Raw genomic sequence first — 25,081 nt, 5'->3', positions numbered from 1 at the left:
ATATACTGGTACCGGGATTATTTTGTTTTGACGTAACAGATCTTTCCAATGTTTAAGCCATTTAGAAGTGAACGAACAAACAAAGTGTTAATTTCTTATTCATCTTATTAACTGTCCATTTATGTATTTCTACTGTATAAACATAAATTTCAGTGACAACATTTGACTAGTTTCCTTGTTGTTATGTTTTAAGAAGGAAACTTTCATGTTATTGAAAATATATGTAAATACTGTTGTTGTAATTGTTGTTTAAGACGAATACCCTATTATTCAATAAGTAACCTCACTCAGCCTAAATGCACCAATCGCCCATCCAAATAAACCTGCTGTATTCTCATTACAACCTCAAGCAACAACCTATTATTGTAGCTGTACAATGTCGTGCATGTCAGTGGCCAGGTCAGAATGTGAAATGTATAAATGAAATTGCATTAGAAAAATCAATAAATATGTTATAAAGATATGTATGTTCCATTTGTTAAATGCTTAATATTCCATGCCACAGGTCAAGTGGGTATAGGGACATTACATGTGGGACTGAAAATTTTGCAACATGCATCTACAGACACACCGATGGATTTGTTGAATGTGCCTGTACTGTTGCCAGGGGCTTGTCACTCTTGAGTACGGAATGTGCATATAGTGAGTCGTAATGACTCTTACAAACAATTGAAAGCTATATAAAAAACACTCGTCAATTCTTGCAGTTCGTATGTTAGATAACATGGGTAAAAACACTGTCATTTGATCTATACGGAATGATTTGTCATGGCTTAATTGGTTTAATATTGGCTTGACCTGCAACTAAAGTGATTTCGTGCAGGAATTTGATGTTCCGTAAGACGTCAGCGGAAACTTTGGTTTCTGGTTCCTTTTTATTGTGTCGTTAATAGCAGTTCTTAATGCATACATACAACGTTGCTTTAGGTTATGACTTGTATTTATGTCGAGGCTACGGCATTTATGAAAATGCAGTCATATGTAAAATACAATGAGCTATTTCTTGGGGTATTTTTAAATAGAAGCTATACATTTGCTCCATTTCTTGAACTGTACATATGGTTTACATCGTATACGTACCAATAAAGACTATACTGTTTTTTTAAATAGTTGGAATTAACCTTTTGTCTCTGGCTCTGTAGGATGATTCATGTGGGCCAGAAGGTCACTACATATACTTAGTGTGCGTGTCCTGGATTCAAATATGAAGTAAATACACAAACGGATCATAACACATCGGTAATAAAAACTGTTGTAAAATGAATTATCGTCAGGTACTATTCATGAACCGATTCCAGTAATGTGTGATAACATCTCAAACTGTCACTTAAAAAACAAACACATTTTTCAAGATGAAGGTAACTTTTTATTCAAGTGTAAATAGCGATCATATTGATGATTCCCAAGATAAAACTAAAACATTAACCATTCCTTAAGAGAAATAGGTTTAGAGAACACTAATCAAATAGTTGTTTAATTTGAATCAGAAGCCACTTATATTCATATCACAATGATGTTTGTGTGTATGTCTGTATGTTTATACCCTTCAGGCGCACCTCACACTGGTTGTCCAGAAAACACCAACACACTAATGTCCTTAAGGAGTGTCAGCGTTCAAGGAGGATACAACACTTGTCTGTCAGAATCACAAGTCTTCATCCGTTCAGTGGCGTGTGAAAAACAGAGTACCTTCCACAACGCCGTTTGTCCAACAGAACGGTCCGAAATCAGGTAAAATCGACTGGTATAGAGCTTGTTAGATATCCCTTGTAATCCCCGGAGCAACATGACTAGCTTGGTGTGAGGTATGACATGATTGAAATTTGAGGTCATTAGTGTCCGAGATATTATCGGTGGGTAGCAGAAATTGCTGTAAGCAGAAAAACAACTGACATTCAAAACATAAAATGTAAATTTTATGACTGTACAAATTATTTTTTTTTGAAGAATGGTTAGAAACCGTATTGAAAACATTCAAAAATTGTTGGCGAATGAGTGCAAACTGGTTACCCTGCTATCGATTTATCGCTTACAGATTCAGAGTTACTGAACGTACTCGAGGAACCATTTTAAACTTCATTATTATTCACAAATACCCCAAACAAGAACTATGTTTCTTTCACGAGCTTCATACTGTACTAGGGCAAGTTCATGAGGCTGCTGCAGGAGCTGATATTATGCATCTTCAATTCCTTTACATTAATCGTGTTCGTAAATAGCATTTTATGTCGATCTTTGATGATCAGAATGTATGTTTACATTACCTTTGCATATTGGTCATGTCAATGAGCACAGCCCCTCTTGCCATCAGGAAGTCTCATACACTGCAACGGACTTAACAGGTAGGTAGGTAGGTTACATTGTGTTTCGTTATCGGTACACAAAACCCATAAGTACATGAAATCGACATTCAGATTTGAAAGAAACAGAAGGTTCCGCTTTCAAAGTTCTAATTCAAACATGACACTTTTCCACTTGCTTTGAAAGGGAGAAATATGACAGATGAGTGTACATTTTCATGAATGCCTTGGGATCCATATGGTACATGAAATGTTCGTGCATCTCGTTCATCCACTGTATATGAAATCAAAGGGAGATGATAAGTACATAATTAGTACAAACGGGAGGGAATAATGCGGCCTTCTCGTAGAACAAGGCGGCATATGTAATAGGAGGGGCCAATAATACCTCCCGTTCAACAAAGCTGTGTGAGATGCATGTTGGAGGTAACAGGACGCTTGTCCAAATGGAGACTGCATGAAATGGAAAGCGATACCAAACATCCTCGTTCAAAATGGGCTATTTGAAGAAAATTGGAGAGAATACTATATACTTCTCATTCACCCAAGGGATATATAGACCCGTGAATAACCGGGGTAGAATTGGTCTTCGGCAAAACATTCTTGTCGAAAGTGGCCACTAACGGGATCTGGTAGTCAGGCTTGGCTCACACATGTCATCGTATCTAAATTGCGTAGATCGATCATTGTGATGTTGACTGGATTATCTGGCTCAGGCGCAAGCATGTACAGTCCATTGCCATATAGCTGAGTGCGGCGTTAAACAAAAACAATTACAGGATATACATAGACATATAGGAGAGGACGATATGTACTTATAGTTCAACAAGTGGATAGATCAAATGGAAGGAGAAAATACCTTCCTGGAAGTATAGCTGAATAACTGCTGGTGTGTGTGTGTGTGTGTGTGTGTGTGTGTGTGTGTGTGTGTGTGTGTGTGTGTGTGTGTGTGTGTGTGTGTGTGTGTGTGTGTGTGTGTGTGTGTGTGTTAGTAAGCGGTGGCTAATTGGGACATGTGAATGTATGCACACCTTTCAAATGAGGACGCAAATCAAAATGAGGGCCTGACTCAGGTCCTCATTTGACTTTATGCATTTTCAGTGTCAGAGTGAGTGAGTTTAGTTTTACGCCGCGCTCAGCAATATTCCATTTATATGGCGGTGGTCTGTAAATAATCGAGTGTGGACCAGACAATCCACTGAGCAACAGCAGGAGCATCGATCTGAGCCTGAGCATGAACATCAATTGGGAACCGATGACATGTGTCAACCAAGTCAGCGAGCCTGACTACCCGATGCCGTTAGTCACCTTTTACGACAAGCATTGGTTACTGAAGATCAATATTCTAACCTGGACCTTAACGTGTCTTCAGATTCGAATAAAGTCCCGTAAAACCCAGAACATCATCAGCGAAGACGAGAAAAGAGCTCATAGAACAGGGAAAACATCAAATCATTCAAGAATTCCTTACCAAGAACGAAGACATCACGAAAAATTAACTATAATTTGTTTACTCGTTGTAAATATCCATTCTCAATGAAACGTCGCCTAGGCCGCTGGCAAGCTTGTAAGCTAGCGAGCCAGCCAGCCAGCCGAGTGAGAGACATACAGAAACGTGCTCGGACGAACCGCCTCGGTGTAGCGTGTGACCAGCGGCCGACAAACCGAGCCGGCAGCGAGGCGAAGTATCTGATTAGCTTCAGACAGACCTCGCCTCGCTACTTTATTACAAGTACGGCAAGACGTTAGATAGTTAGCCTTTCGCCAGACCGACCCCATGCTCACTAAAAAGTGAATATGTCTTAAACTACTAGTTAGGGCTGGGACGGGTACTCGGGTACTCGAATCCGGTCGGTACACCTGAATCGAGTCCTATTTCTAGGAATCGAGTACCCGGAAAGGGAGAGAACTCTGTAATGACAAGGGCAGATAATAAATTGTCTTTTTCATAATTGACGTAACACACAATTACATCATTGGTATTGTCCGATTAATTAAGGTTATTATTAACGACTGTAATTTATCTACGCGTGAGCGGCGGGAACGAAAAGTTCTGTGAAATAAAACACTATCTTTATACATATATTTGGCTCGTTTTCTCATTAGGTGTGCTCTCATTCGCATAATCCGGAATATCCTCTTCTATCAACACGTAGGCCCATCATTGTCTCTATAATCCAATGTGAAATGGCTAAAGGACGGGACATCGACCTTTTTTCTTAACTCATCCGTTTGGACCAAAGGTCGATAGAGGGAGTTTCCATGGTATATTCTCACGCCATTATCTGGATAAAAGTTACTACAACCAGGTGAATAGAAGTCTATATGCATAGTGACAAGCAGCAAATTAACAACAACAGGTACTTCAGCAAGTAGCACATCGTTGAGGTCAACAGGAGAGTAAGATCAACGAGTCGAAATCCACTCCATTATCCAAGTGATGGAATCAATCAACATTCAATCAGCTTGTTTTATTCTGAACGATGTACATCGGAATGCCGTTCTATGCAATAAACAGGGAGTTGTTATCACGTAAGTGGTATGTTTCGTTATGTATCCCCATATTGTTTACTGCAGTATAAGTGAGATCTGCTTCAGTTTGCGAATGACCAATCTTTTGAAGTTGATTTAAGTTCTACAGATTGATCTCAGATTAAAACATCTCATCCAAATTCGTGTTTTCTATTTCAGGTACTAAGAAATACTGAATTTTACATTTTAGATATAAATCTATCGGTACCAGTTTGACGTGTCTGGTCATGAGTTAACTAACATAGTGATTATGTATTTTTACCATTACATGCGTCATAAACACGTCATTTATGCCATTTATCGCACTTAGAAGATGTTGGTTTCTTTGCGATGTCTATCTGCCTTAGTGCTGTGTCTCCAAGAGGGTGATGAACAACACAAGTCTGTCTGTGGGTCCACAACTTTATTCATTACTGCACACTCGGCTGCAGGTTCGGCTCGGCTCTTCCCTGGCCTATTGCCTGTACCGTTATATATACCCAGGGTTGGTCAGTCTTGGTCCTTTGTTCTCTGGCCCTCTCTTCGCTACTGGTCAGTGGTGGTATACCGTTAATGGTCAGGTCTCTAATTAACTTAATTATCTCTGCCGGGCGCTGACACTGATGGACATGAATCTCCATTGCTTTTGTCTCAAAGCCCTTGGCCAAATGTTCTGCCAGACAGAGTTTGTTGTTAGATTCCCTGACCCGTACTATATTTAGGGGCCAGCACGTGTGCACCCAGTGGGGGACCGGCTGGCCCTGCCTTTATCTGTTGTTTCAGGTTAACGGTATCTCACTGACCAGTGCGTATGTTTAATTATTCTGCCCTAATGAGTGGGCTTAATGGATGGTATGTGTGGGGGCCATCTGGGCATCAGCTGTTCTGCCTTGGATATACTTCCCCGTCGTATTGTAAGGACGTGACCTCACGTCCTTAATTAGAGCATAGGACCAAGTGACTGTGACCAACCCTGATATACAATCATTATACAGGAGGTAACAATATATGTGCATAGTATCGACATACAATCGGTTTATAATATCAAAAAATTTAATGATGTACAGTGGAATATATATAGTTCAAAAGGTACAATTAACATTAGTGTGCTATGATGTATAAGTTATAATGTGGACTCATTATTGAACATGTTACAACTAAACAACGTATATACAAATCTACAATTACTATCGACTAAGAAATATGCACGGTGTTATGTAAAATGTTTGTGTGTTTAACGATGTGTGTGCGACATGCCATCATTGGTGAGTTGGTTGTGTTGTCAGTAGTTGACTTTAATACATAGCTATGGTTCGACAAAAAAAAAAGGTAATCGGGGAATGGGATGGGGTGGTGAGAAGAGGATGTATGTAAGAGTACGGCTATTTTCATTAGATTTGGGATCCCAGAGACGGGTACAGCCGTTGGCTGTAGTGGGTGGGGTGGATCATGATGGCTGATGGATTGGTCGGTCCCCCCGACAGCTTTAAGTGGGTAATGGACGTTAGCGTGGAGTATATACAAATTGAGTATATACCGGACTTTTATGATTCGTCTTAGTCGTTTCGTATTTAGCTTGAATATAGCTACATCCGAGGGCAGGGGATGCGAGTTGTGGATGTGATATTTACTACAGATAAGTTGTTTATCTGGCCAGGTGATAGTGACTTGATCGGAGAACAACTTAGGGGTGCGGTGTATGGCTACCGACGTAGGGAGAGTAGTTGGTATTAGAGAGTGACAGGACTAGAGGTGGGGCGTTGATGTCAGCTATATTCAAACAAATTGAATCGTTCCCGAGGAGAAGCATAATATGACCGATGATGTCACTCTTGTCTTCAGTTTGTACACATATAGTATTAAGGAAGTAGTCACAATAAACATGATAACAAGGATAACAACTTCAAGTTTAAAGTAGGATTTAATAAGGTCAGTTACCGAGGGCGTTGATGTCACTACGGGGCTGGAGTGGAGGGTGTCCACACTAACATGTTAGGTGTAGTAGTGACTGCTACAGCGGTAATACCCCGAGCCAGTAGCTGTACTCGTAGCATACCGATTCTGCGATTCATTGAGAAAAGCAGGCAGCCAATTACAATTAGTATTCCCCATACTGCAACATTCAGATACGCGAAGGGTCTGACCAATCAAATACGGCGGAGTCGTCGCCCAGTGATTTTATAAAAGAGTGGGTCTGAAGGGTCGGTATATATGATTTGGTTGGCCTTTGCTTGAGCGACCACGTGTTTCAAGTTAACACTGAGTTGTTTATCTGTCTTAATTATCTTTTTGGAAGGTTGCGTTCGCCAAACGGATTGGGGCGGTCCTATATTGAACCGGCTCCTGCGCTAGTAGGGCGGGAATGGTATTTCGAATTTGGTCGGAATTGAAAAAAAATGACGTAAGAACCCAATGTTAATAGGATAACGGAGATGGGTTGTGTTATCATGGATTTGACAATGGTTCAGCCGGGGAGGGATGGTTTTATTGTTTGCTTGGATTGAACAAGAGCAAAACAGCGGTGAGGTGCACCAACTGCAGCCTTTATGAGTTTTAATGCCGGTCGGGCACTTAAAGGAGATATTTTGGACATTTTGGAGGACAACCATGCCCGATCTTAGTTCGAACATGTCAGTAACAGTACCGTTAGGTAAAAAGTGGAAAGTGCATAATTCGTGGACAAGGTCGATGTCATTAAGGAACAATGCCAAGGTACACGTAGGGGCTGAAAACGTGGACTGGGGGGGCAGTATGTTGCAGTGTATGTGTGATTCACCGTTGCATCGCTCGAACTGTTGACTGTCAAACTCGACAAACTTTTTACTGTCTAGGGAAACAGCAAGATATGGGGCCAGATTTCTGACGATAGTCGCATGTGGGGAGTTAACGTGGGTTGGAAGGGAAAATGTTGACGTCCTATAAACTTTCATTACAGTAGTGTCTGAAACTACTGGTATTAGTAGTGTCACAAACAACATATTGTTGTGGCGGGCTAGGTGTACATCAACATCGGTATAGTACATCGTGGCGTCGGTGTATCGAAGTTGAAACTTTGGGTATGTGGAATGTAAGCGGTCGGCAATAGCGTGAATTGTTGTCAGTAGTGTTGGTAAGGGAACAATGTTAGGTGACAGGCGGCCCCTTAGTAACTGGAATATACCTGATAATAGTGTCTGGGACTGACCCTGTACTAATGTAGCCAATTGATTTTCTCTGCCTACCATAAGGAGGAGCGTGGAGAAATAGTTCTCGTACCATTTGACCTCTTTAAGTGTGAATGCGCCTGTCTGAACGATTTGGTTATGATTTTTGTTTAATAGCTTTGATTATGTTGTCGAAGCGAATATTTGTCTGTGTCATGTAGGATGCCATGTGGTGTTGTGATGTGTTGAAGCCGACATCACGGAGATGTACCTGGGATGCGAGGAGTTGAATATGGTCTGTTACTATTTTCAGGTCACGTTCTGTGGCGAGGCCGAATGCTCCTTGGCCAACTGACCGAGCCAAGGAAGCAAACTCTGTGTGTGGGCGAGTTTTGGGTTTAAGTTCGGGCGTGTCTGGGATGAGCGTTTTAATTAATTTGATTGTGGTTGCCATGTCTGAGTTAGCGCGGGAGTGTAGATTACGTACGAATGTCAGGATGGAGCTAACATGAAAGTGTGTATTTTTACATGCCGTGTCATCCTGTTTAAGACAAGATGGAATCTCATACGATCTGTTAGGAAGGTATGGCTTTGGTAACTCTAGGGCGAATGTGTGTGTCCAAGATTCGTCAAAAGCCGTTAGTTTCCCTCTTTCCGAAAACAAGGTCCCATAGTGGAGGCGGTCATGGTCCTGACCCATCGTACTATACAGTATGGTCAGCAGTAGTGACCACGCTTGCAGAGACCTCATCCTGCATAAAAATGTAGATAGTTCTATAGATACTTTTCAAAATTACGTGACTAAATGCAAAAATTAAATTGGGAAACACTTACTAACCAGGATTATTTCTCAGTGGAGTAGTGGCCGTTATATTGGGGTTTACACATTCGTACTTTATAGTGCCTTCTGTACACTCATTCATCCTCAGTTCACTACTACGTCTACTCGCAATATCTGTATCCACCGTATCCTCTAATGACGTCATTATACTACACAAAGTTTCCTCAGGTTAGCTGGCCCTATACTACCGGGACTTGTGGAAGAGTGAATGATCGCTCTAAACACTCTCCATGGGTATCGAGCACGCCTGTGGACCCGTCCGTGATCAAGAGACAGGTAGACGGTGGAATCCATCAGCTAACCCTGCCGCATAGCGACAAACACCTGGTGTCTCTCAGGGATCCTCAGACAATGGCGTGATGGCTCTTTTGTCTGTGGTTGCCCTGTACCTGGTTCCGACAGCTGACACCTCTTCCTCTCCCTACTACTCTACTACTTCCTTCCTTCAACTACAACTACCGGCGTCTCTCCAGGGTCCCCAGACAATGGCGTGATGGCTCTTTGTCTGTGGTTGCCCTGTACCTGGTTCCGACAGCTGACGCCTCTTCCTCAACTCGTCAAACATAAGCTTTCATAACCCCTATACCGCGCTCGCATATCCTTCGTCATCCATTCAGGTGGTATGTGGTGAGTTTAACTCTGCATACCTCCCTTTGCCTTGCACTTTTCACTTTCGAACATTCATGCATTCAGGGCCGCTACTGCGTTGTTGGATGGTTAGTGTGCCGGCCACTGAGAATATCTTGACTGGACAATTTGACAAGTATAGGGCACAATATCAGTTGTATATGTGTGTTGGTACAGTGGGAGAAGCTATAATCGGCTTTCTCCACATATTGGCATAATGAAGTGGATGTGTTGAAAATATGTTAAAGTTGTTGTGAGTTGCTCTGATTCTTGATATGTTCATGTGTTACATGAATATTTAGTTTCGACATATACATATATACCGTAGGAATTTGTTGGCTTTGTTATGTTGTACCGTAATGTTCAGTCGCATATATACATATTTACAAGAGTAATTGGTTCGCAGTCCTATGTGCACAGGTGTGAATCACGCAAGGCATGGCATTTGTTACATGGTTAACGGTTATGGCTTTGGCGATTTTGGTGTTTTCCTGACGAGTATAGTTTGTTTGCTTCTTAGGGTACACTTTGCGTAGTAGTCCTCTATAATGTACGCAGGGATTAGGGTTTGCGAGACCCATTGAGGGGTGGGGTTGTTTAGGTACTTCACTCTGAAGTGTTGCACACCTCCGATACGTTTAGAGGACAAGAGCTGTTCAATGAATGGTTCTGTGGCCTGGTCACCTGTAGTGGGGGACCTGCTGGGGGTTGTTTTAAATGTACGTTTAAGTATTGAGAGGGGAATGTCATCTTCCGGGTCCCAACCTTGATCGTTCAAGTCAGCTGTGGGAGTTGGGGTCAGTGATTCTGCCGAGGATCTCTCATCAGGATTCTCAGGTGACTGGTTATCATGTCTGGTGGAATGGTTTGTTGAGGGAGCTATGTTTAACGGGAGGGGCTTGGGCCGGCTCTCCTCGCCAATATACGGTCTCAGGCGATTAGCATGTACTGGGGCCTTAAGGGGTTTGTTTGTCCCACATTGTCGCAAGAGGTAGTTGGGCGTCTCATACGCAAAGATGATGTAATACGGGCCCTCCCATTGGCGCTGAAGTTTCAGACTGAGGTGTGCTTTGAGATTACCCTTTTTCAGCCATACTTTTTGGCCTACCATGAAGGTCGGGGTTTGTGCTCTTTTGTCATATCTGGCTTTGTAAGCGGCTTGAGCTGCCTGGACATTCTGTCGGGCTATATTTCGAGCCATTTCAAGATTGTCAAGCAGTTGACGCAAATCTGTCTGGGTATTTGCCGGGAGGTTTTCAGGGATGGGTTGCAAGATATTGTCAAGGGGCATACGGGGTTCTCTGCCAAACAACATAAAGTAGGGGGAATACCCTGTGGAGTTAATAGCGGGACTAAGTCGGTAACCCGCCATTATGCTAGGAAGAATGTAAGGCCATGCCTCTTTGGCATCCTCACAATAAGTCCTGATTGACTGTGAGATCACAGAGTTCATGCGTTCAACCGCGGCATTGCACTGAGCATGGAATGGTGATGTTCTGAGACGCTGAACGCCCAATATCTTGCATAACTCAGACATCAGTTTGGATGTCATTTCAGTACCCCGGTCAGTAAGAATAGTTCGAGGGCAGGAGTACCGACATATGATATTGTCAAACAAAACTGACGCCACTTCTTTAGTGGTTTTGGTTTTAAGTGGGAATGCTTCGCTCCACCGCGATGCTGAATCAACACACACCAAGACGTACTGGTATCCTTCCTGTGTTTTAGTAAGTTTCCCGATTAGATCAATAGACCATCGATCGAAAACTTCAACAAATGGCAAGGGTCGGAGAGGGGCGGGGTGATAGTGAGTGTACCGTTTTGCAGCCTGACAGTCTGTACAAGAGCCAACCCACATTTTAACGAACTGGTACATGCCAGGCCAATAGTATTTGAGTCTAATAGAGGCATAACACCTGTCCACTCCGAGGTGAGATGATAGAAAGCTATCATGGTATGCCTTCATGACTTCATGGTGCAATGGAGCTGGGATGCACAGCTGCCGAAAGCACCGTTTAGGGAAACCACCTTGATCTTGAGGGGTGTAATGGTGGATAAGTAAACCCTCATCCATGACGTAATCAGGTGCCTGTAACAATACGCGGCGAGCTAGTTTGTCATCATCAGGGAGGATTTTATCTGAAAGATATCTGATGATGTCCGCAAAGGCGGGTCCTGTTGTTGGAGTGTAGCCAGCTGGGTGGCTGAAATGCCCACTGCTGTACAATAGTCTGTGGGGATTTGCAGGTGTCCTCACTGGTCTCGGCGTCTGCATGAGAGTCTACGAAGGTATCGTGATGGTATGTAACCCTTTGTATCGTCCTCGTCATCATATGGCACTGCCGTGGCATATGTGCGGCGACTCATGCCGCCAGCGTTCCCATTTTGGGGCCAGGCACATACCGGATATCAAAGTCATACTGGCTCAGCATGAGAGACCAGCGACCTAACTTTCCAGCAGCATCCTTGATCGACTTGAGGAATTGGAGAGCCGAGTGATCAGTAATGACTGTGAATTTGTTATATAACAGGTAGGCCTTAAAATGTTTAATACCCTCAACAATGGCAAGGCATTCCTTTTTGTGTCACCAGGATATAGCCTTTGGGCTTTATTGAGACTTTGCCCCAAAAGGCTATAGGATGTTCCTGGTGTTTGTCATCGATTTGTGACAACACCCAACCCATACTGCTCTTCGCATGCGTCGCAAGCCAAAATGAAGGGTTTGTTGAAATCAGGGTACGCTAGTACTGGTGATGAGGTCAGGCTTTCTTTCAGTTGACGAAATGCCTTCTCTGTCTCATCGTTCCATGTGAACGTCACGTTTTTATGTAGAAGGGCGTGTAGGGGACTGGCTGTAGACGCATAACCCCTGATAAATTTCCTGTAATAGGATGTTAGGCCTAAAAAGGCACGCAGTTCACGCACGTTTGTGGGGCGAGGATACGTTTGTACACTAGCAACTTTGTCAGGATCAGTGGATACACCCTTTTTAGAGATGACATGGCCTAGGTAAGGAATTTCTTTGACTGCGAAGTGGCACTTTGAAGGTTTCAGTTTAAGGCCTGCCTCCCTAAATTTATTGAACACTGTTTCGAGGTGTTGGAGGTGTTCCTCGAATGAGGAGCTGTGGACCAGCAAGTCATCTAAGTAGGTTAAAACGTACTTATATGCCATTCCTGAAAACAGTGATGACATGATGAATGCAAAGCAGCTGGGGGCATTGACAAGGCCGAAGGGCATGACCTTGAAGTGGAACTGACCGTGACCGGGTGCGATAAATGCAGTTTTCTCTCGACTGTCTGGAGACATAGGAATCTGATGATAACCACTCATCATGTCAAGGGAAGAGAAATGACTGGGTGACTATTTCCGAGGGACATCAATGATTCATCGATATTTCCCTATTGGAAAATGTTGAATGGTAGATACTTTATTGAGCCCGCGAAAATCAATACAAAAGCGTGTTTCATTGGATTTCTTTTAACAAGTAGGACAGGGGCAGACCATGGAGAAAAAGATGGCTCTATGATGTCATTCTCTAGCATATCCTTAATGTGAGAGTCCAAGTCGCGTCTGTGTTTTGGGTGGACTGGGTAAGGGCGTTTACGAACAGGTTTACTGTCACCCTGTGTCGATAGAGTGTGAAAAAGAGGTGTGTCCTACCTAATTCAGTAATATCTTCGCAAAACAGTCCCGGTGACGACCAATGAAAGACAGTAGTGTTTGTTTTGTTCTGAGGACAAGTCAGCTTGCGACAGGTCAATGTTCAGGTCAGCCGCTCGTTGCCTAAGGTCATTATCAGTAGGGCTGTCGGTCATGGTAATGTGATTAATGCTTGATGTGTCAATCATTAAGTCACTGAGGGGCCTAAGTCAAAGTTCGCCTCCAGATGTTCGAACCAAGCAATGGGGAGTCCTAGTGGGTAATGTTATCTCACTATCAGTTGAATTGAGCAACCGATAAGGAGCCCGAGAATTCACACAACTTACCACACAATGGCTGCCAATGACCTAAGTGCTTAGTGGTTGAAGAATACCAGAGGATTCTAGCGAGCCATCAGAAGGTAGCCTCAAGCACTAAAGCATAGTTCTAAGCGGGGGGAATTGTGACTGGGTGGTGACAATGGGCGACGAAGCGAGAGTCTGTGGGCGGGGCCAGGAAGGGCGTCTCAGTGAGACCATTTTCCAGGCAGAGTCTGTTGTTGGGGTAGTCAATAAAGGCTGACTGTTCCGTTAAGAAGTCAAGACCCAGTAAGATGTCATGCTGTAATGCGCCAACGACATAGAACTTGTGTGTCAGAGGACGATCAGCAATGTTTACTATTAGCTCCACAGACCCTGGGACTGTAAGGGTGGTACCATCTGACCTGCTAGCCTGGTACACCTGTCAGTCATGAGTGGGAAGATGGATTGTCCACCCAATCGGTCATATTGGGATTTCCCAATGCAGCTAGCGCAGGCTCCGCTATCAACAAGTGCCTTAAGGGGCGTGTTATTAATTAGCACCTCGATAGTGCTGTGGGTGAGGCTGACATTGTTTAGAAAACCGGGAATGTTTGGGTTAGGGGTCATTGTGGGGTTAAAGTTGAAGCTGACTGAACGATCAATATGCCTCCCCTGGGCCGGATGATTGGGGCTCGACTCAGCTATGGGAGGCGCCTGATATCATGCTCTGCGCTGTTGGGGGAGGGGGCATGTTCTAAGCAGGTGTCCTAACTGGTTACAGTTATAACATCTGAGGTACTTTGCGCGACACTCTTGTGGGGAGGTGTGGAAGTAGTCGCAGCCTTTACAACGAAATTGTTTTGGGATTGCGGGTGTTCCACCTCTGGGGAATGGCCTCGGGCGGGCCTGACTGTTGATAATTCTGAGATGGATTAGAGCTATATTGTAGTGACCGCTGAATACCATCTTCGTTGCATTGACTATTTTTGGGTGTGGGGCCGGACATGGTTCTTGGAAAATTTTGATTGGGGCGATAGCCAGAGCTGATCGCATTAACATGTTCAGTGTGTAGCCAGCGCTGACTTGGGATGAAAGGGCATTAATCACGCCATAAGTTGATCTGACTTGGGATCAGTCAACCCTGACGTGGCGTTCTGCAATTTCCGCTACCTCGACACTTGCTCTAGAGTATCGATGCGCGGGTCGTGGATAAACTGACGTATATGGGGCAGGGTATTGCGTAATATAAGGTCTTTAATGTAGCCATCATCATTTCTGTGCAGTAATTCAGCTTCATGCCTGACGGACTGAAGAAAGGCGGGAAGGTTTCGCCAGACCTTTGTTTCCCTGTCCAGTAAGGCATTCTGGCGAGTTAAGAGACTTATGGATGATGGGGAATATCGGCGTAAAAATGCAGCTCTTAACTCTGGCCAGGACATACAGGAGGTATTTTTTCGTACCCTCGTACCATTCCGCCGCTAAGGGGGTCAGGTAAAGGGGAAGATATCAATATGGTCACTTTCGGTATAGTGTTGAGCAGAGGCGAACTTCTCATAGCGTTTCAGCCAAGCAGATGCCGCTATGGGATCTTTGCCATCAAACATGGGAAGTGGAAGGCGTGAACAATTAATAGCCCTGGACAAAGTTGATAAAGTATGGGAAGTTGAGGGTTCCTGGCTGTTAGGGCGGCGAGGTGGTGGGAGGGGAGATGCTACGAGGTGGGGTAATAATGGGAATGTCTGGGGGTGTCGTGGGTAAACGATGAGGGAGTGGGTGGGGTCGGGATGGAAGCCTTAGGTGTTGGTGTGACTATTGTGGCGCGTGGTAGAGGTGGTATCATCAAAGGTCACCCATTGGGAGGAATAAGGGTCAAGAGAGCTGAGGTCGACTTGTTTAGGGGTGGATTTAGACGTTAGGGGTGAGTTAATCTTTTCTGGGGTCAAGAGGGGAAGCCTTTCATCCGCGTTTAGTGGATTAAGTTTGAATATCAACATAGTTATGCAACGTACAAATGTGCTGCTAAACAAGTAAAAAATGCAAATAGGGTAGGCAGTGGTAATATAAAAATGTGCTTACCCAAAGGAGTGTCACAATGTTAGGAAACGAAGAACAGTTCGTTACACACAGTTCTTGCACAGTGTCTCTCACGAAACTTCGGTTTTGTCCTGCTTTGAAGTGAGTTGACGTCGGAAATGATGATGAGCCCTGTCTGGTCAGGAGGTGGCGAGTTGGTCCCGGTGTGCAGGGTCCTGGTCCTGTCTGGAACTGATGGGTTGTCTCCTGGTCCTTTAGGGTGAACTGGCTCCGCGGAATCTGGTCCTGTAGAAAGGTAGCTTCTGATGGGTCGTATCAAACGCGATGCAGTCCCGTGGAGATATTAACACACTGGCACATAGAAATGAGGAGTATATTGACACACTGTTTATGACAGCTTCTAGTTGTTATAGTACGTGTTTGTAGGCTTATGTGAAACTGTCGTTCTGGTTAGGCGGCACATGGAATTAGTCCGCTTCAAATTACGGAGTGAAGGCCGTTAGTTGTGGACCCCAGACAAAGTATAATGTTCAGCACTAACCTTTGTATGGAACTTGGCTGCTTGGCTTGAAGAGGCACCAGAGATCTGTCTCCACCAGTATCGCACTTAGAAGATGTTGGTTTCTTTGCGATGTCTATCTGCCTTAGTGCTGTGTCTCCAAGAGGGGTGATGAACAACACAAGTCTGTCTGTGGGTCCACAACTTTATTCATTACTGCACACTCGGCTGCAGGTTCGGCTCGGCTCTTCCCTGGCCTATTGCCTGTACCGTTATATATACCAGGGTTGGTCAGTCTTGGTCCTTTGTTCTCTGGCCCTCTCTTCGCTACTGGTCAGTGGTGGTATACCGTTAATGGTCAGGTCTCTAATTAACTTAATTATCTCTGCCGGGCGCTGACACTGATGGACATGAATCTCCATTGCTTTTTGTCTCAAAGCCCTTGGCCAAATGTTCTGCCAGACAGAGTTTGTTGTTAGATTCCTGACCCGTACTATATTTAGGGGCCAGCACGTGTGCACCCAGTGGGGACCGGCTGGCCCTGCCTTTATCTGTTGTTTCAGGTTAACGGTATCTCACTGACCAGTGCGTATGTTTAATTATTCTGCCCTAATGAGTGGGCTTAATGGATGGTATGTGTGGGGGCCATCTGGGCATCAGCTGTTCTGCCTTGGATACATTATAATGTTCTCTGATCCATTTCATCATACAGCATTTATTTCATTCAATGTTTTGAAGCTCATATGATAACATGAAAAATGTTACTGTTCCAGTTCCTTTTGAAGCGAGAAATTATTTTTTGTTCCTCAAGTGTTCCAACCAATATAGTCAGTCATGGTTACAAACGGCCGATTTTAATACCTATCAAGTTAGATGTTATACACGAGTGCATGCACACAAACCCACACAAAACATCTGTAATTTGTGAATTCCGTTCCGGACGATAAAGAAATATCTAATTTGATAAGAATCACTATATAAATTATCTTCCCTTACTCTGAGAGAAGCATGGCATTATTCCTTCATTTTTAATAATTTTATCTGCATAAAAAGAAGGTATTATCAAAATGTGAAACAAACTTCCGTATACTACCATTTCACCACATTGCGATATTGACCATGGAATAATGTTAAGTTCAGTTTGATTTCAATGTCATAATATGTGAGGTTCCTCATTCACACATACATACAAACTGACAGCATAACACAAAACAATATGCAACCAACCAAATTCAATACAATACAACTTTCACCGCCTGTGCATACAACACTGTTAACGAATCTCTCAGGTGTGTTAGAGCGATAATCACATCGAGACATGATTAACAAACCTTACAGCTCAGTGGATTTTAATAACTTACCTTTTTAATAAGAAAAGCAAAGATTTATGGATGTCAACTTCTTTATTGTGAATAACACGATGTTTCGGAGCATATGCTTGCTCCTTCATCAGGTGAAAATCAGGTCACAGTAAGGAAGTTGACATCCATAAGTCTTGCTCTTTGTATGCATTCCACTTCTAAATGGCCATCAAAGAGATATAACTTACTTCCAGAGGCTTCTTTAAGAGGCATAAAAACTTGCAACTTGGTTTTCCCTTCCAGAGGCTGTCTAAACTGACTTCACTCACTCATTAATTTAACAAGGCAGGTAGGCCTTGTTAATTGGTGACTCTTAACTGCCTTGACTTACTCATCAAGTTAACAAGGGATTAGGTCCTGGGCGTGCAAAGAACAATCATTTACCATCACTTACAAGTTATCCCCCTTGTGGACATTTCCAAAATTGTAAATTTTGGAAATCTCGTATTTCCAAAATTGTAAATGTCTTGAAACATCATCTTTCCAAAATTGGAAATGTCTTGAAACATCATCTTTCTGTAAATTGGAAATGTCTTGGAAACATCATCTTTCCAAGACATTTCCAAGCTTGTAAATGTGGACTTTTTTTTCCAGTGTAACGAGGAATGTAAGTAATGCTGATACTTTTTATATTGGTTAAATAGACGTAAATTAAATAGCCTAAGATCTGTTTTAATGTCTTATTGCCATTCTTTCAAGCTTCTATAATAATCTCTGTCAACCCGGATTGAATTTTCAGACAGTTGACAGAAGCGCTTGTATTCCTTACATTTCAGGGTACTCGATTCCGATTCGGGTAAGCACATGCGGGTACTCGATTCCATTTATTCCCTACCCGTCCCAGCCCTACTACTAGTATTCCACCGATTTTCGTGAAATTGTGCATGTACCCTCAGGTATACATCATTACTTTCACTTGCAATTTTACATGCGTCGAATGATGATACACCATCATTTCAACCGTATTTTTACTCCCACAGGGACAATAGATTGTGAAAAATATGACTTATAGGGACCTGGACTGAAACTATCATTCCCCATACTACTCAAGGTACTACTAATAAATGGTCTGGAAAGTCATAGTACTCTATGTTTAGTCCTATTTTTGAGAGTAAAAAGTTAAGAAGTTCAAATTTTCAGAGAATATATTTAAATACTTCATATTGAGACATAAATGTACTATTTATTGATATTTTCAAAGAAAACACAAGGTACTACTAAAAAATACAGAGGTTAGAAAAGTCAAACAAAAACCTATGCAAAAAACATTGAAGTTGAAATTTTCAGAGAATAATGTTTAAAATCTCATATTGAGACTCAAATGTACTTTTATATGTATATTTTTAAAGAGCACACAAGGAACTACTAATGGGCTGGAAAGGTCATATAATTTGAATAAAACCATACATAAAGAAATATTTTCAAGGGTAAATTAAACAACTTTAGGAACATGCAATTTAGTTCCTCTTTTTGTCTCATCAAAGTTATGATTAATCTGAAAGAGACCTGTCCTCTATCAATATGGAGAAGCTGTTCTCACATATTTGATAGTACAGATGTCTAGTTTTTGCATATGTATATATATATATAGTCGCTAGCTTGTATGTCCATCCAAAGGTAAGTCTCTAATAATCAATATTTCATTTCATATCTCTAAAACGACCACATATGCATTCATAACTCTGAACACAAACGGAGAGATCAAGTTAAGAACTAGAGAACTGTATTATTTTAAGGTGTTGAAATGTGTATTTATAGTTTCCTTGGCAATAAGTTTGACTAAGTGGTGCATTTGCTCTCCAGGTATTTGCCCGTGACAGTAGGTTTAATTTCACTAAAAGAAGAGTGTATTTATTGCTAAAGATTGAACTCCACATCAATATTTTTCTGCTTGTCATGCATGACGGAACTTCCATGTCAACATATGGGTCACAAATTCTCACAGTAAATCTATTTCCAGTGTCCTGAGTGATATATCATCTGTCAAATACAACCATCTGACTTCCACGTGAATATGAATCTGTGTAGATCACTTAACTCTGGTTAACCTAATATCTGTGGCTTGTTGAAATGTGTACCGACATTGTACTTCTTTGTCTGACCGCTCACAAACACCTAAGTTGAGCAAATACAGCTTTGAATCTGGGATTCAGGTTGATCATAGGCATGAAGGTGACATAACGCAATACTGCGACTGATGCGACGACGAAATTGGAGGTTTAACGTCGGCTTCTGGCGTACGCCAATTTCGCCGACGGGGTAGGTGGGAGCTAATGCAATAAATAATAAATGTTAATAAGGGATAAACCACCTTACCCCCAAAAATATAAATGATGGGGTGTTAAACCTAAGTTGAATTTGGAATAAAAAGCGTTTAAAACATAGATAAAGATAAGAAAATAATAAAAAGCCAAGTTAAATAAAGGAAAAGGAAATAAAAATTGATAAGGAATAGTGGTTGTTAATTAATAAGAGGTAGAATTGAAATAGACGATAGGTGAATATAAAAGGGGCCTAGGGGGTGGGTAAAGGGGGAGGGACGGGGGGTTGTATTAAGAATGTAAGGCATAGGGGCAGATATTTAATGCAGTTAAGCTGCATAAGTTATATAAGGGGCTATAAGGGATAAATAAATAACAGGTGTTGGGTTGGAGGTGTGGGGGGGGAGCAAGTGAGGCGTAGAGAGGCAGAGGCCGGGTTGAGGGACAAGTGGTGTTGTTTAGCTGGCTGGCGGGTGACCTTGACCTTGGCAGTGTGGGCTTGTGACGGGTTGTTTACATTTAGCGAGAGGGAGAGAACGAGCGTGGCGTGTGCAGAGTATGGATAAAATGAACATGGGAGCCGTGTCTGAAATTGTGTGGGGGCAGAGTGGATAATCGAGGTTTGAACGGCTGGCCTGAAAGTTTGAGTAAGTGGGAGGTGAGAGAGGTAGCTGTAGTTTATTTAATGAATTTTAGATTCTTTTTAGAAGGTTTGAATTTTGTAGGAATACTGATAGGGCGTTGAAGATACTTGTTGGGTTGTGGGGGTTGAGGAGTAGTGGGATGTTATTGTGATATTTAGAGGGAATGTTGTTTTGTAGTTGCTTAATGTTTGTCTTTTGTAGCTGGCAGTGTATGAGTATGTGATTTATGTCTCTTGGGTATTACAGTGTGCATAATCCATCTGCATGTCTGTTTTGTTTGTAAAGTGTGTGGTTGAGGTTTGTGATGCCTGTGATGAGTCTGTTTATGGCTGTGTCAATATTTTTAATGTTTGAGAATGTGGGAATTTTTCTTAAGGGTGATTTAATAATGGAAGTAACCCATGTTGATTTGTTGTTGTTTACGTTGTGTTGGAAGTCAGTGTGAAGGATATTTGATTTTATGAGTTGTTTAGTTTCTGATTTGGATGTATGAAAGTTTATATTTGGTGATTTTTGTGTTGTTGCTAATTTGGCTGCTGTATCTGCTGTGTCATTTCCTAATATGTTTGAATGGCCTGGTATCCAGGTGAAAGTTATGTTTTTATTTGCTCGTTTAAGTGAGTCGGTTTGGATTGTGATATTGTGAATGAGATCAGGGCGAGATTTGGAGTACTTTTGTTATGTATTTGCCTGATGGAGTTTAGTGAGTCGGAGAGAATTAAGAAGTTAGATTGTGGGAGGGTGGGTATTAGATGGAGTGCAGTGAGGATAGCTGTTAGTTCTGCTGTGTGAATTGAGGTATGGTTTGTATAGTGCAGGTTGGTTGTAATGGGGGGGGGGTTTGTTGGACATGTAGGCCTATACCAGTTGTTTTGTTTGGGTTGATTGAAGCGTCTGTATATATATGGGTGTGTGTTGGGTAGTTATTGTTTATATAGTTGTTTGTAATGTTTGTTATGGTGGATTTGTTGGTGTTTTTGGTAATTGCTGGAGAATGTTGTCTAAGGTGGTGTCTGTGGTGGATGGGGTATGTCGAGGATGTAGCTTGTAATGGGAGGTGTGTGTTGTATGTCGTTTAGCTGTTGTGCCTGTAGTAGTTTATGGAGGTGGGTGAGGCATGGAGCTTTTAGGGATTTAATTTGAATTTCTTGAGTGTTGATTTTCTTATGTTGCTGTATTTATGTGTGACGAGTTTAAATAGTGGGTTATGTTGGGCCCCAGCCCAGTAAGTGAGTGTTGTTTGGTTGATTCTTTGTGTGAATGAAGTGGTGCCTGAGAGTAGAAGTAATGTGTTTAGGAGGTGCCAGCCCTCGTGCCTAGGCTAGTTTGAGGGCTTTATATTGGATGGAGTTTATTTTTTGGAGGTTACAAGAGGAGAGGGAGTGGAGAATCGGGGCGGCGTAGTCCAGTTTTGGCAGTATGAGGGTTTTGTATATGTTGATGAGTGTGTGTTTGTCGGCACCCCAGTTTGTGCCGCTGATGGCTCTCATTAAGTTAAGATCTTTTTGACAAGAATTGACCAGGTTGTGAATGTGGGGTGTCCATGTCATATGTTGGTCAAATGTTATTCCTAAGAATTTTGCTTCCTTTTTGAATTCAATTTTTTGGTTATTTAGGTGTAGTTTGGGTGTTGAATTTTGCATTCGTTGTGTTTTGAAGAGTATGCCCACGGTTTTTTTAACGTTAATGAGAAACCCCCATTGTTGGGCCCAATTTTGAATATGATTAAGCATTTTTTGGCATTTTGTAGAGGCTTGTTTTACAGACGTGGAGGAAGTCCAGAAAGAAATATCGTCAGCAAATTTGGCTTTAGAAATCTCAGGCCATTTATCTGGGAATATGTCGTTTATCATGAAATTAAAAAGTGTTGGTGATATTATGCTGCCCTGGGGGGTCCCATGTTCTAGGGGATGGGGGTCCGAGAGGGTGTTGTGCGATTTGAGGATTATCTGTCTATTATTGAGAAAAGAGTGAATGAAATTTAGAATTCTGCCGTTAATGGCATATTTTTGGAGTTTTTGTAAGAGGCCGTTTTGCCAAACCATATCAAATGCTTTACTTAAGTCGATGAAAATGGCCATAGTGTATTGTTTCTGTGCATGGGCTACCTTGATGTCTTGTTCCAAATGTAAAATATGGTCTAAAGTTTGCCTGTTTGGAGTAAAGCCGCTCTGGTCCTCCTTAATTAGATTTTAGTATATATGAGGTGTTTGAGCCTGTTGTTAATGATGCTTTCTAAAGTTTTACATAGATGAGAGGTGAGGGAGATAGGGCGATAAGAGTCAGGCTCATTTTTAGGTTTCCCCTGGTTTGAGAACTGGCACCACCTTGGCTATTTTCAATGTGTTTGGGATAGTACCTGAGGTCCAGATATGATTAAAGAGGGTAAGTGTTAAGTTTTGCATGTTAGGTGTTAATTTGTTCAGTATAGTGTATGTAATGGTATCTGGACCCAGGGCTGAGGCTGTGTGTTTGTTTCTGAGAGCAGATTTGAGTTCATGTATGTTTATTATTTTGTTTATAGGTAGATCTGTGTGTGGGTGGTTGTGGGGTGAATGGGGCTGCTTTTTCATGGTGTTTTGAAAAGAAGGTGGGTAGTTGGTGGAGCTACTGACGGCCGAGAGGTGGGCAGCAAATGCATTTGCTCTGTCTTTATTTGTGGCTAAGGTCCGGAAGGTTTGGGTAAATAGTTTTTTTGGAGATGCCTTTTATGGCGTTAAATTGTTTCCACATAGTTCTGGAATTTCAACTTGTTAGCTTAAGGGTAGAACAGAATTGTTTCCAATGGTCATTTTTTGCTGCCTCTATTAATTTCTTTGTTTTATTTCTTAGTAGTTTTGCCAAATGTAATTTCGAACGGTCCCTCTTTGATTGATTAAGGGCCTCTTTTCTTGCCTTTCTGGCGTCGATGATTTCTGTACTCCACCAAGGGACTGTTTTTTGTGTAGGGTTATACCGAAAAGTTGGAATGCATTTTTTTTAGATGTCAAGTATGGTGCTAGTGAGGTTTGTGTTGAAAGTGTTTATGTCTGTGTTAAATAAGGCTGAACTGTCTATTTGTTTACAAAGTGTTGAGAATTTGCTCCAGTTTGCCTTTTTGATGTTGAGTCGTAGTTCTGAGTGTGGTTGTGGTGAGGTGGTAGTGGGTGTGGTGTGGGTGGGTATGTGTGATGTGATTGTGATTTTAATGGTGCAGTGGTCACTGCCCCAGGTGTCAGTGTGGACCTCCCATATACAAGATTGTGTAAGTTTAGGTGTAGTGAATGTAATATCTATTGCTGTGGGTGAGTATAGGTGGGAGAGTGGGTATCTTGTGGGTTGGTTGTCGTTAAGTGAGCTTAGATTGTGTTTGTCTAGCCATTCCCATGTGTCGGTGAAAGGTCTAGTGCCCCACAGTGGATGGTGAGCGTTGAAATCTCCGAGGATAATGGTATATGGGCTTATGAATTTGGATAGTATTTCTAAATCAGTAGTAGTGATTTTGTAGGTGGGTCTTCTATATACGTTTATGATGGTAAATTCTTTATTATTTAATTTTGTTTTAATGGCCAGGACTTCTAGATCTTGGGTGCGACTGATGCAATCTGGTGATTCATTTTATATTCTACCTGAATTGTTCAAGACAACAAGCAATTTGAATCATCAAAAGTCTGAACTAATTGTTTGGTAAAATGAACTGACCTTGTGTACACCCATTTTCGGAAGCGTTGCATCGTAGCTCCTATTTTGTAATTTCAGTTACAAAAATACAGATATTATTAGTTTTGTACTGGCAGTAAAAGACAATCTTGATTGTACTTTCAAAACCTTACTAGAGCTTTTAACAAGTAGCTTAGCATCTTTGATGGGCATTTTAGAAGTTGAGATGATGAAGAATAATGACAATTATTATGAATATACAACTTCTTTTATTCTGTGGAGGCGACGTTTCGACATAGATACTAATGTCGTTGTCAAGCAAGTGATACATGAGTAACAAATTGACAGAATATATACATGAGTCGTTATTACAGTAGATAGGGAATGAGTTGTTTTTACAATAAACGAGGTTGATGTACAACGCTTGTGTAAGAGATTGAGTAAGTTGATAGGAAGCCAGTAGAGTGACATACAAGGACTGAATTAGAGCTTATACAAGTGATAGGAAGCCAGGTGGATGTTTATACAATGGATAATGTTTTTAAATGACAATGTAATGAATATATGTTTTTGAAATAAAACTCATTTTGACTCTGTACTTACAATGTTTATTAATGCAGACTTGTTCTCGTCACTATATGGCTGGAATAATGCCTATGTGACGTAAAGCCCAATTCTACTCAACTCACACAACTTCTGGCTACAGCCCATGTCGCCCACGAGGTAGGGGGAGCTAAGTTAATGATAAATGTTTGTAATAGGTGTTAAACCACCATACCCAAAAACTGTAAATGATGGGGTGCAAACGTAAGTGAATTTGGAATGAAAACGGTTACAAACATGATAATAAAATAAACAAAAAGCCGTGATTAGGAAGGGAAATGAAAAAATAATGTAGTTTGATTTAAGAGTGTGAGTGTTAGGTTTGCATGTTAGGTGGAAATTTGTTTAGTATTGTGTATGTGACGTTATCTGACCTGGGGCTGAGGCTGAGTTTTTAATTTTTGATTAGATGAGAAGAGATGAGTAATAGAACTAAACTGATAGATATAAAGTATCACAGCTAATTTGGGGGTTGGGGGAATTTGGGGGTTGTAGGGAGATTTGTATAGCATAGTGGGGGTAGTTTAGCTGTTTGTAGTTAAATAAGGGATGAAAAAGAAAAATGGGGTTACACGGGGTGGGTGTGTGTGATATGGGAGCAATGAGGGGCAAGGCAGGCTGAGTGTTGGTAGTGGATAAGAGGCTGTAGTAAACTTCGTTGAGTGGCCTTGAC

Source organism: Haliotis rubra, unplaced genomic scaffold, assembly GCF_003918875.1.
Source record: "Haliotis rubra isolate DU_JTF1 unplaced genomic scaffold, ASM391887v1 Scf1445, whole genome shotgun sequence".
Classification (NCBI taxonomy): Eukaryota; Metazoa; Mollusca; class Gastropoda; order Lepetellida; family Haliotidae; genus Haliotis; species Haliotis rubra.
This window is presented reverse-complemented; position numbering follows the sequence as displayed.